Raw genomic sequence first — 10,527 nt, forward strand, 5'->3', positions numbered from 1 at the left:
TTTGACAGCCATTTCACGTGAAACGGGAACAGAATACTATGCTTAAGCTTTGAAATAAAGATAAATATGAAGATGAAGAAATAAATAATAACGATGAAGTAAAAAAAAAAGAAGGCAAAAGTGAAGATAAAGACGAAAATGGAGACAATGACAGATACATAAGAATTAGGGTAACTGAAAGGGTAAGAACATTTCTTGAATTTATGAAGTGAAACTTCTTTAGCGGCAGTTGGTTGGTAGTAAATCGTCAAATTCGAGGGGAATAATGCACATGGAAATGGTTCTCAGCGGTTAACCGGTTTGAGAATAAAAACAAAAACAAAGATGCCTAGAGGTACAGGCAAAAACGAAGATCAAAGTAAATTTAAACACTTTAAGGTAAAGGTGAAGAGGAATATGCAAAAATAAAGATAAATATGAAGAAAAGGATGAGGATGAAGATCGATATTGTTATCGATATAAAACTCGATATTCTTATCGATATAATAATCGATATTGCTATCGATAAAATAATCGATATTTTTATCGATGCTGTTATTTATTAAATAACCGCTATTGTAGTCGATATAATAATCAATAAAATAATCGATATAGTTATCGATACAATAATGGATATTGTTATCGGTATAACAATCGATTAAATAATTGATTTTGTTATCGATTTAGTCATTTATATTGTTAACGATATGTACAATAATCGATACTGACGATTGTTATATTTATCGCTGAATTAATCGATTTTATAATCGTTGTATTTTTCTATATGTGTATGGATATTGTTATCGGTATTTTTATTGAAACAGTTATCGACAGGGTTACCGATTTAATAATCGGAACATGGAATGTGATCACATTACATGACATCACATCACATAATATCACATGATATGATGAGACATCACAATATATTACATTACATAATATGATATCACATCACACGATATAACGTGACATGACATCATATGATATGACATCACATTATATGGCATGACATCTCATGACTTTTCGTTTAAAAATTTCCATATTTGTTAATGGTTGTTTTTGCAACCTGCTCAATTCAAGCGTTTCGCATTTTGTTTTACTTCGTATTTGAAATTAAACTTTGTGTTCAATCTCAGGGGATTGATTAGAGCGGCACAGCGTGCACCGGAGAAACTAAATCCACAATAAATAAAACCGATTGGGATTTCGTATAATTCAAATAGTTTAAATAATTCTTTTATTGAAGTAATTCAACGTATTAATGCAATACAACGACAATTTTGAGCCCGAGTGGCTTATGAAACGGAAAATTGAAAATGCAGGTGCGATGCGGCTGCGGCGGTCGTTACAGAAGAAGCGAAAAAGAATTTTAATTGCGGACACAGGTCACCCCATGGCTCGCTTACAATAGCAACTATTACAAAGCATTTTTGAAATGTATATTCACAATGGCAAAATGATGTTGCCGGCCGCACGCATTTTACAAAGAAAGGAAAATTCAATCTAATCGAACTGGATTAAGTTAGTGTCCATGTCCTCGACACTTTGAAATAAAGATAAATATGAAGATGGAGAAACAAGTGATAACGATGAAGACAAAAAAAGGCAAAAGTGAAGACAAAGAGGAAAATTGAGATAAAGACGAAAATGGAGACAATGAGAAATACATAAGAATTAGGTTAACAGAGTTGAAATTTTGCGATAGGAATCGAAATAAAATCAGCCAAAAAGGTTACTGAAATTTATCGAATCATCGAAGTTTATAATTATCGAAATTTATCCATGCTAATTAAGTTATCGCAACGTATCGAATTTTTAAAACTGATCAATGTTTACTGAGTTGTCGCAATTTATAGACACAGAAACTTAGTTGTCCAAATTTACGGGTAGTTATCGAGCTATAAAAACGTGTGAGATTAACGAAATTTGTCAAGTTAAAGAAATGTATCAAGTTATCGATATTTCTTGAATTATCATTATTTATAGACTTAGCGAAATATATCGAGATGTCGTAATGCATGGAGGTCTTTCAACTTACAGAGTTATCGATAATTATTGATCTACTGAATTTGGTTGGTTCAACGAAGCGAAGTTTATGGAATTTTCAAATTATGTCGTAAGGAGTTATCAAAATGTTTAGATAGTTTTCGAAAAATGTGGAAATGTCAAAAGTAAACATTTATAAAGGTATCCAAAGTCTTAACATTTTTGAGTTATCGAAATTTATCGAGCCATCGAATTTCACAGTTACCGAAATTGGTCGAGTTAACGAATTTAGTTGAGTTATCGAATTTTAGTGAAATTCATCGAACTATCGATATGTATCAAATCATTGAAATTTATCGATAAACTTGAATGTATCGGGTCAATTCCAAGTCCTGCCGAAGTCCTCCAAAGACCTTCTCAGATAAGAAAAATTTAGTTACGTTTTAGCAGAAGATTTTCCGGTTAGTTAATTTGTTCCGTATAAGTTTTGCTACGTGTTAAGATAGAAAACCTCTCCAAGGCTTCTAAAACTAGAAAAACTGTCGAATTTCGACAGTAACTGGCACTCTAGTTTCTTATAATTGTTCTTATGTCTATTATTTGGGCAATAAAAAATAATAGATACATATGCGCTTAGCGACACGTTAACAAAAAAAATGTGGAGCGTTTAGTAGGGATATTAGAATGGTGGTTCGAATGCGATTCACGGGCTGTGGTTTGATCGACGTTAGACCTTACATCGAAATCGTTCTACATGATCTTTATCAACCCCATCCTGACTCGTTCAGTTCGCCTTTAAGCGCATATGTATGTATGTACAAATGTTCCCTCTTTCGTATTTAGTTTCAGTACGCATTACATAAGCTACGGTAGATGAAAGGCATTGGTAAATGATTTGGTTATGAATCTTTTCTTGTTTGCTTTGATCGATTTACTAGCAATGTACTGAGGATATAATATAACAAAACTATGGATATAACAAAACTAAACTTAATTAATTTATTCCAGCTGGGTACCCTGTAATAAGGCAGAATCAAAGGAGTATGGAGGCCCGCCATATATTCATCGAAATTCTTGAGAAGGCGAATTTACTCAATGAGTTAACGTGTTGTGATTAAATCGGCGGAATAATTGCCAAGCACTCGGTGTTTAGCATCGATCAGTTCATATGAATTCGAACCAAGTTTCCGTGAAACATAGGCTCTAATTTTTGGTGGGGCTAGTTTTTTGTGTATAGCCCTCTCCGGCCACGGACTGTTTAGGATTGGGAATGTACACTTCCGAGCCTATCTCGAAATGGCGTTCTCTTTTGCGGGTCAATGCCCGTTGTGCGGTTTGTTGATATTGCTCGAACTGTTTGTCTCGAATTTCATCAGCCAGGACTTTACGCTGTTCCACATCCTGTGTATGGTATGGATTTACATCCAATAATAATTTATATTCGTTTCCATCTTTCACATATTCACGACCAGTGTGCAGGAAATAAGGCGGGTAGCCCGTGGCTGAATGCACTGAAGTGTTAATATCATGAATAACACGAGACTGATGGTTTTTCCAGGGGGAATGTTCAAGAAGGTCAGCCATGTGAGCACGTAATCTAAGTTTAATGCTTTTGTTTGTCGCCTCGACCTGATTGGCTTGTGGATGGTACAAAGGCGTTTTCATGTGTTTGATGTTATAATCGGCGCAAAGCTTTGCGAAAGTTTGACTGATGAATTGAGTACCATTATCTGTTATAATGAGTTCGGGGCAGCCATTCACCGTGAATATATGTCGAAGATAATTGACTACCGATATGGCGTTTGCATTTTTCATGGGCTGCGCCCAGAGATATCGCGAGTAACAGTTGATGGCTACGAAGATCCATTGGTTACGATTTTTATACATGGGCAGCTTACCGACGAAGTCAATCGATAATTGCCTACCCGGTCGTTTTGGTTCTCTATATTCGCCGTGAGGTGTTTTGGTGCTCTCATTACTTGGTGGCATAGTTCACATTGCCGAAGGTACTGGTAAACGGACTCATACATGTTTGGCCAGTAATAGCGTTGTGAGATACGTCTATAAGTTTTCCAAACACCCTGATGCGAATGTTGGTTATGATTTTCATCGAGGACTTTTGCTCTGTCAGAAGATGGTACACAAAGTGTCCACAGTATTTCCGCACTTTGATTGGAAAATTGCAATCGATGATATAGAAGGTTGTTCTCGATTTTATATCTATCTAATGGTTGTTTTGAGGCCATTGCATGCATTTTGTTGTACCATTTATCGCACGTGTTTGGGTCAATGTTGATCACGGATGTGATTGGGATGCGATTAACGTGTAAATTACTCGGAAGGTCAATTGGATTTCTACGAACGATGTTGTGAAGAGCAAAAGAACGAGATAAGGCGTCAGGAAGTTTCAAAGGTTTTCCTGGTTTATGAATAATTTTGAGATCGTATGGTGATAATCGGATCGCCCAACGACATAAACGGTCAGTTGGGTCTTTGAGAGTTTGTAGCCAGCGCAAAGCTGCATGGTCCGTTACCACAACCAATTCACGACCCTCAAAATATGGACGGAACTTTTCGACCGCTAAGGGAACGGCTAGGCATTCCCGTTCAGATGCTGTATAATTTTGTTCGGCTTTCGAGAATTTCTTAGAAAAATACTGAACCACACGTTCATTCCCATCATGTTCTTGTACTAGAACAGCTCCCGCTGCGATAAGCGAGGCATCGGTATAAACCTTGAATGGTTTTGAATAATCGGCCATAGTCAGAACGGGAGTGGTAGTTAAACACTCTTTGAGTTTGAGAAAGGCTTGTTCAGCAGCGGTATTCCCATCAATAGGTCCTTTTCGGTTTCCTTTATACAATTCACAAAGGGAAGTTGTGATCTCCGAAAAATTTGGAATAAATTTACGGTACCAGCCTGCTGCACCAACGAACCGTCTGACTTCTTTTGCCGTTTTGGGCCGCGCAAATTCAACAATCGCTCGAATACGGGATGGATTCGCCGATAAACCCTCTTGAGACAAAACGTAGCCCAGGAATTCCAATCGTTTACAACAAAAATTCGATTTGGATGTTGAGATGGTTAAGCCGGCCCCAGCTAGACATTTTGCAACAATAGCCAATATCTTAACGTGTTCTTCAAACGTCGAAGTGCAAATTATAAAATCGTCCACATATGCGAATGCATGTGCAACCAAATCACGGAAAATTTTATCAATGAGAATGGCTAATGTGGCGGGTGAATTTCTCAACCCCATCGTCATGCGACGAAAAGCATAAAGTCTGTTACCGAATGCAAAAGCGGTTTTCAGTTGACTCGATTTTGCCAAAGGAATTTGAAAGAAAGCTTGAGACAGATCAATACTGGTTAGGTATTTAGCTGACTTTAGTCGTGCTAAAATTTGGTTAGTATCCGTAATGGGATAGGCATTTGGAATGGTAATTTTATTCAGCTCTCTCGCGTCCAAACACACGCGACACGTTCCGTCTTTCTGCTTTACAGCCAGAATTGGTGACCGCCAAGGGCTTTCTTCGATTGTCATAATGATGTCACGACTACGCATTTTATCCAATTCGGCTTGAACTTGTTCAGCCACATATGGTGATTCTGGATGCTGGCGTTTCGTGACGGGTTTTGCATCACCCGTATCAATTACGTGTTCGATCTGATTAGTGACGTTTAAAGGACCAGACTCAGGAGTTGGATTAAAAAGTCTGAGAACGGCGTCCAACATTTGTCTTTGATCTGGGGTGAGATTATGTGGAAGGCTGACGCTCGTTATTTTTGGGGTATCTAGTTCACCCTCAAAACCGAGTGTGGAAGCGTCAACTGGATCCAGATCATTACTCATAGAAGATACCTGAGCTTGTTCTTTCCCACTCCCTGGTGGCTGATTAAAAAAATTAATAAATTTATCCGCCGTAACCATTTCGACTTTAGCGGATGCAACTTCTTCAGTATCACCTTTGTACTGTTTTACTGTACTGTATGTTTTAAAAATCGTTGAACTTTCTCTTGGTTCTGCACCAGTTCGAAAAAGAAGGCCTCAAGGAATGTCCGTCCCATAATTGGGTGTTTCAGTGAGATAGGCACTACAAGAGTTGGCACAAGTCGGGTAAGACTACCAACCGTATATAATACATTCACTTTACCAATGGCCTTAAATGAAATCGAACTATCGGCAAGACCAATGGAGGTTTTGGTAGGTTGCAACTTCCCCCATCTGTACTTCTCATAAAATGTTTGTGAAATGACTGTGACTTCAGCTCGCGACGATCGTTCGGCATATTATATGTCAAGCATTTTTCTGAGATAAAGAAAACATCGCGGAGTCGTGGTGGGTTAACTTTGTTGTCTCCGTCTTGATTGTGATTAGGGACTGGAGCTGAAGTAGGTTTGGTAATTGGTGGTGTTCGATCAGAACATTGGATTGATGGTTCTTTGCCATCCCTTTGAGTTTGATTATACTCGTTAAGAATCAGAGTAGAATTATTATTAGAATTCGGGACTGAAGATTTGTCTATTTGTAGAGGGACTTCGGTAGAGTGCGGATTATTAGAGACAGTGGATTTAGATAAAGTTGTGGATTCTGAGTACGATGGACTACTATTCCCAATCGACTCCCTTATGCGTTTTTTGAACACGGGCATTGATCAGGCGTAACCCCTGGTCGTGTGCATTTGTAGCAGATCACCCTATTCGGTTGCGTTCGACACTTTTTGAAGTGATGGCTCCACACGAGACATTTTGCACATCGTACATTTTCGTCGCCCTCAAAAACGAAAAATGGGTCGATGATAGTCCTACTTTCTTATCATTCCCCTTTGGATTTTTGTCATTTTTATAATCCTCGACTGGTTTCGAATACCTATGTTTCTGAGATGCTTTAATTGGTTTCTTTTGCTTGTTCAAGTATGCACATTCCCTGTCATCGGAGTCGGACCCAAGAAACGAAGCGGTATATTCCCAATATGAAGAATCATCCGGTGGATCATTTATTGCCGAAATTTCCCGTGGCACTGACCTCTGTCTATCCGAACGAGTTATTTCCGCACGGGGTGTGGCAACAATGAACGAATGTGGTGCAATTAGCTGAGCGAACTCCCGCAACTGCTCCAACGTGTGGACTTGTCGAGTGTGGACGAGTTCACGCAGATGATCGGATAAGGTACCAATGATGATATCGAGGTGGTCCCGTTCATCCAGACCACAGGAATTACCCTGCAATTGGAATGTCAAGTCATCGATATGTTTCAGCAGTATTTGCGAACGTGGATCGAATTTAATCTGTGCATATGACATTATTACTTGGGCCCGAGTATGTTTGTTGAGGAAACGAGCACGAAGTTTCGTGCAAAAATCTTGATAATCTCCGAAGATTCTCAGTTCGGTGAAGTTCCATTGTCGAGCGGCCCCCGTAAGTGTGGGTACCAAACGCGTTACCAATTCATGGTCGGGTACTCCAATCTTACATCGAAATGAGCCAATAATAGCCAAATAATCTTCAACCGATAGAAATTTTTCGTTCACATGAACGCCATCAAATTGAGCACGTCCCATCCATGATGGTAAGCCTCTGAATTTCCTATCCATTGCATCCGCTTGGGCAGATTCGTAGAATATAGTGGCTTGATTTGGTCCTGATTGTGGTGGACCGGATAGAGAATAATTCGGATATAAATGAGATGGTTGATTGATTGGTTCTTGGATATGTGACGTTCACCATGTTTGGCCAACGTAAGCAGATATTTTACCATTGAGGGCGGCTATTTCGGTGTCGGTCCACTGAACCGGCGCTGGATATAGGTTATATATCTCCCCTTCGATCTGTCGCTGTTCGTTTGTCAAATAAGTTGCATCGAGAATGGAAAACAATTCCATATTCAACGACTCAAATAACAAGTTGTAAATTCCGATTATTAAAAAAATTCTGCCAACGCTAGACGTAAAGTCCGTACTATTAAAGTCTATGTTATAAGATGATGGTACTCGATTTAAAATCAGTACAGTATTTACTTCAGTTTATTATTTATTATTATTATTATTTTATTCTATGAGTATGTCGTTTTGAATATCCACTTTCAAAAATAATGCCGCATAAATCGATCACTATTTGAATATTGCTTTAAATCTAATTAGTCTAACAAAAAAGTCACGCTCAATTGGTTGTATAACTCGTGCGATTTTCGGTCCAAAATTTTGTTTAATATTATACCGAACGTGGGCTGAGAATGGCGTTTAACGCACTAGCTCGAATCTTTTTATGGACCAAGTTGTTTGCTCCCGGGATGCAGCGAAGGCCTTAAATACTTGGGAGTATTACCTGTATCTCCTTCGGTCCCTTCCGTCGTCAACAAGGTACCCAACAAAGATCAAGACTATCCACCCCCGAATTTACCGGAAGACCAAATCAGACTGAGAATATTCAACCAGTTTGAGAATGTTAAACGAGATTACTTTGATACGAGTTTAAAATTTTATTGGGAATGAATACCCAAAGAAATTACAAAAAAAAAGAAAAATTAATAGTTTGGTTCAATTAATATTGACCGTGTTATCGGTTACGTTGCTTGAACTTATATCGAAAGATGAAAAGAAAAATGATCGGTTCAAAAATCTTGACCGTCGATGTGTGGTGTTACTTGATTTAAAAATTCAATTAACTTGCTTTTCAGAATTGGCGAACTGGACTGAACGAGAATGGTTATGACTGCTGGTCAATGGTGTTCGCATCGCAGATCGATCACCATTCACCCCCGCGGAATTAAATAATCAAAATATCCACAAAAATTTTGATTGAAAACGGGCTCCAATAAAAATCAATTAAATCATGCCGTGTGAAGACTGAGAACGATATTGATTTACAGTGATTATGAATTCAAAAGATAATTATTTGATTCAATCTCAATTATGATTTATAATAGCGGAATTTCTAAAAGAAAAATTTATCAAAAATCTATTAAACTCGAATATGTTTGGTTCACCGACGTACAATTTTGTGACCAACAAAATGAGAATAACGACTACAAGATTTTAATTTTTCCTTAAATCTAATTTTATGATGTATTAAATTAATTCGATGATGAAATTGGTATTTTCCCTCAGCTGGGCTTAAGTGTGGTTATGTTCAACGAAAACGTATTCTTTTTCACCCGTTTAGTTGGGCGCCAATGATTTGCTTGACCTTGGTTTGTCGGTCCAAACAGGAATCTTTATTTACGGTTGATGGATAGCTCGTTTCCAACGGATGGTGGTAAGAAAGTGGCTGACTTACGTGTAATGATTTTATATTGACTCAATTGCTGTTAAATGAATAGTCCAGATTTGATGCTCACAACTTCTTTATTCTACGCAACAATATGGCTGGGGATTTGCCGGAAGGAATGTGACGGCACCCTTTGCCTCTATTAATTTCCACTGAGGGGTGAGTATCGACTCCCCGAATGTCGCCAGCTTTTAATACAAGCTTTTAATCCACTTTAATTACTTGGCTGTAATTCCGTTCTTGCGAGGGCTGATGAGTGTGTCCAATTCCAAAAAGAAAATATATTTTTCTAGTCTCGTGGTATGTGACCACCGATTCTTTTATCGTATGTCAGTGTGGGCGTTTTCATAGTGGCTATGTCAATTCGTGTATATACCGATATGATGGTTCGTGTCTTGAATAACTATTTGTTACGTACATTCATCTGGCAATCCCCCCATCTTGAAGTTTAGCTTTGACAGTTTTGTTATGTTTACATTTCTTATAATCGTTCTTATGTCTATTATTTGGGCAATAAAAATAATAGATCAGAAGGTTCATCGCGTTTTAAGGTTCAAATAGTCTAATTGGCTAAAAAAGTATATAGACCTAAATACTTTTCATAGAACAAACGCTAAGAATGATTTTGAAAAGAATTTTTTTAAACTTCTGAATAATGCAGTATTAGGAAAAACTATGGAAAATGTAGATAAAAGGAAAGATATAAAAATCGTATATGAATGGGAAAGTATTGGAAAAAGGTTAGGCGCTCGAGCCCTCATCGCTAAACCTAACTTTCATAGCTTGACATCATTTACAGAAAACATGCTTGCTATACAATTGAAAAGATCATGTACCTTATATGATAAGCCTATTTATATTGGTTTTGCTGTATTGGAGTTATCTAAGTGGAAAATGTATAACTTTCATTATATGTAGTTATATGAAACCTAAGTTTCAAACAAAGCTCTGTTTAAACTATATGGATCTGACTCTTTTATATATACTATTCAAACAAATGACTTTTATAAGGATATTCATTATGATATTGATTTAAAATTTGATGCATCTAAATATTTAGAAAATAACTTCTTTAATTTTCCTTTAAAAAATAAAAAATGTTTGGGTATGATGAAAGATGCAAACAATGGTAAAATTATGAAAGAATTTATTGGACTCAAGCCTAAAATGTATTCCATGAGTGTTGAGGGAGACAATGATGTGAAAAAGCTAAAGGTGTAAAAAAGTCAGCATTAATAAATCTCAATATTATGAATTATAAAGAATGTTTACTTCAAAACAAAATTTTTTA

The sequence above is a fragment of the Rhagoletis pomonella genome, unplaced genomic scaffold, assembly GCF_013731165.1.
Source record: "Rhagoletis pomonella isolate Grant_MI unplaced genomic scaffold, Rhpom_1.0 Rhpom_scaffold_00003, whole genome shotgun sequence".
Taxonomy (NCBI): Eukaryota; Metazoa; Arthropoda; class Insecta; order Diptera; family Tephritidae; genus Rhagoletis; species Rhagoletis pomonella.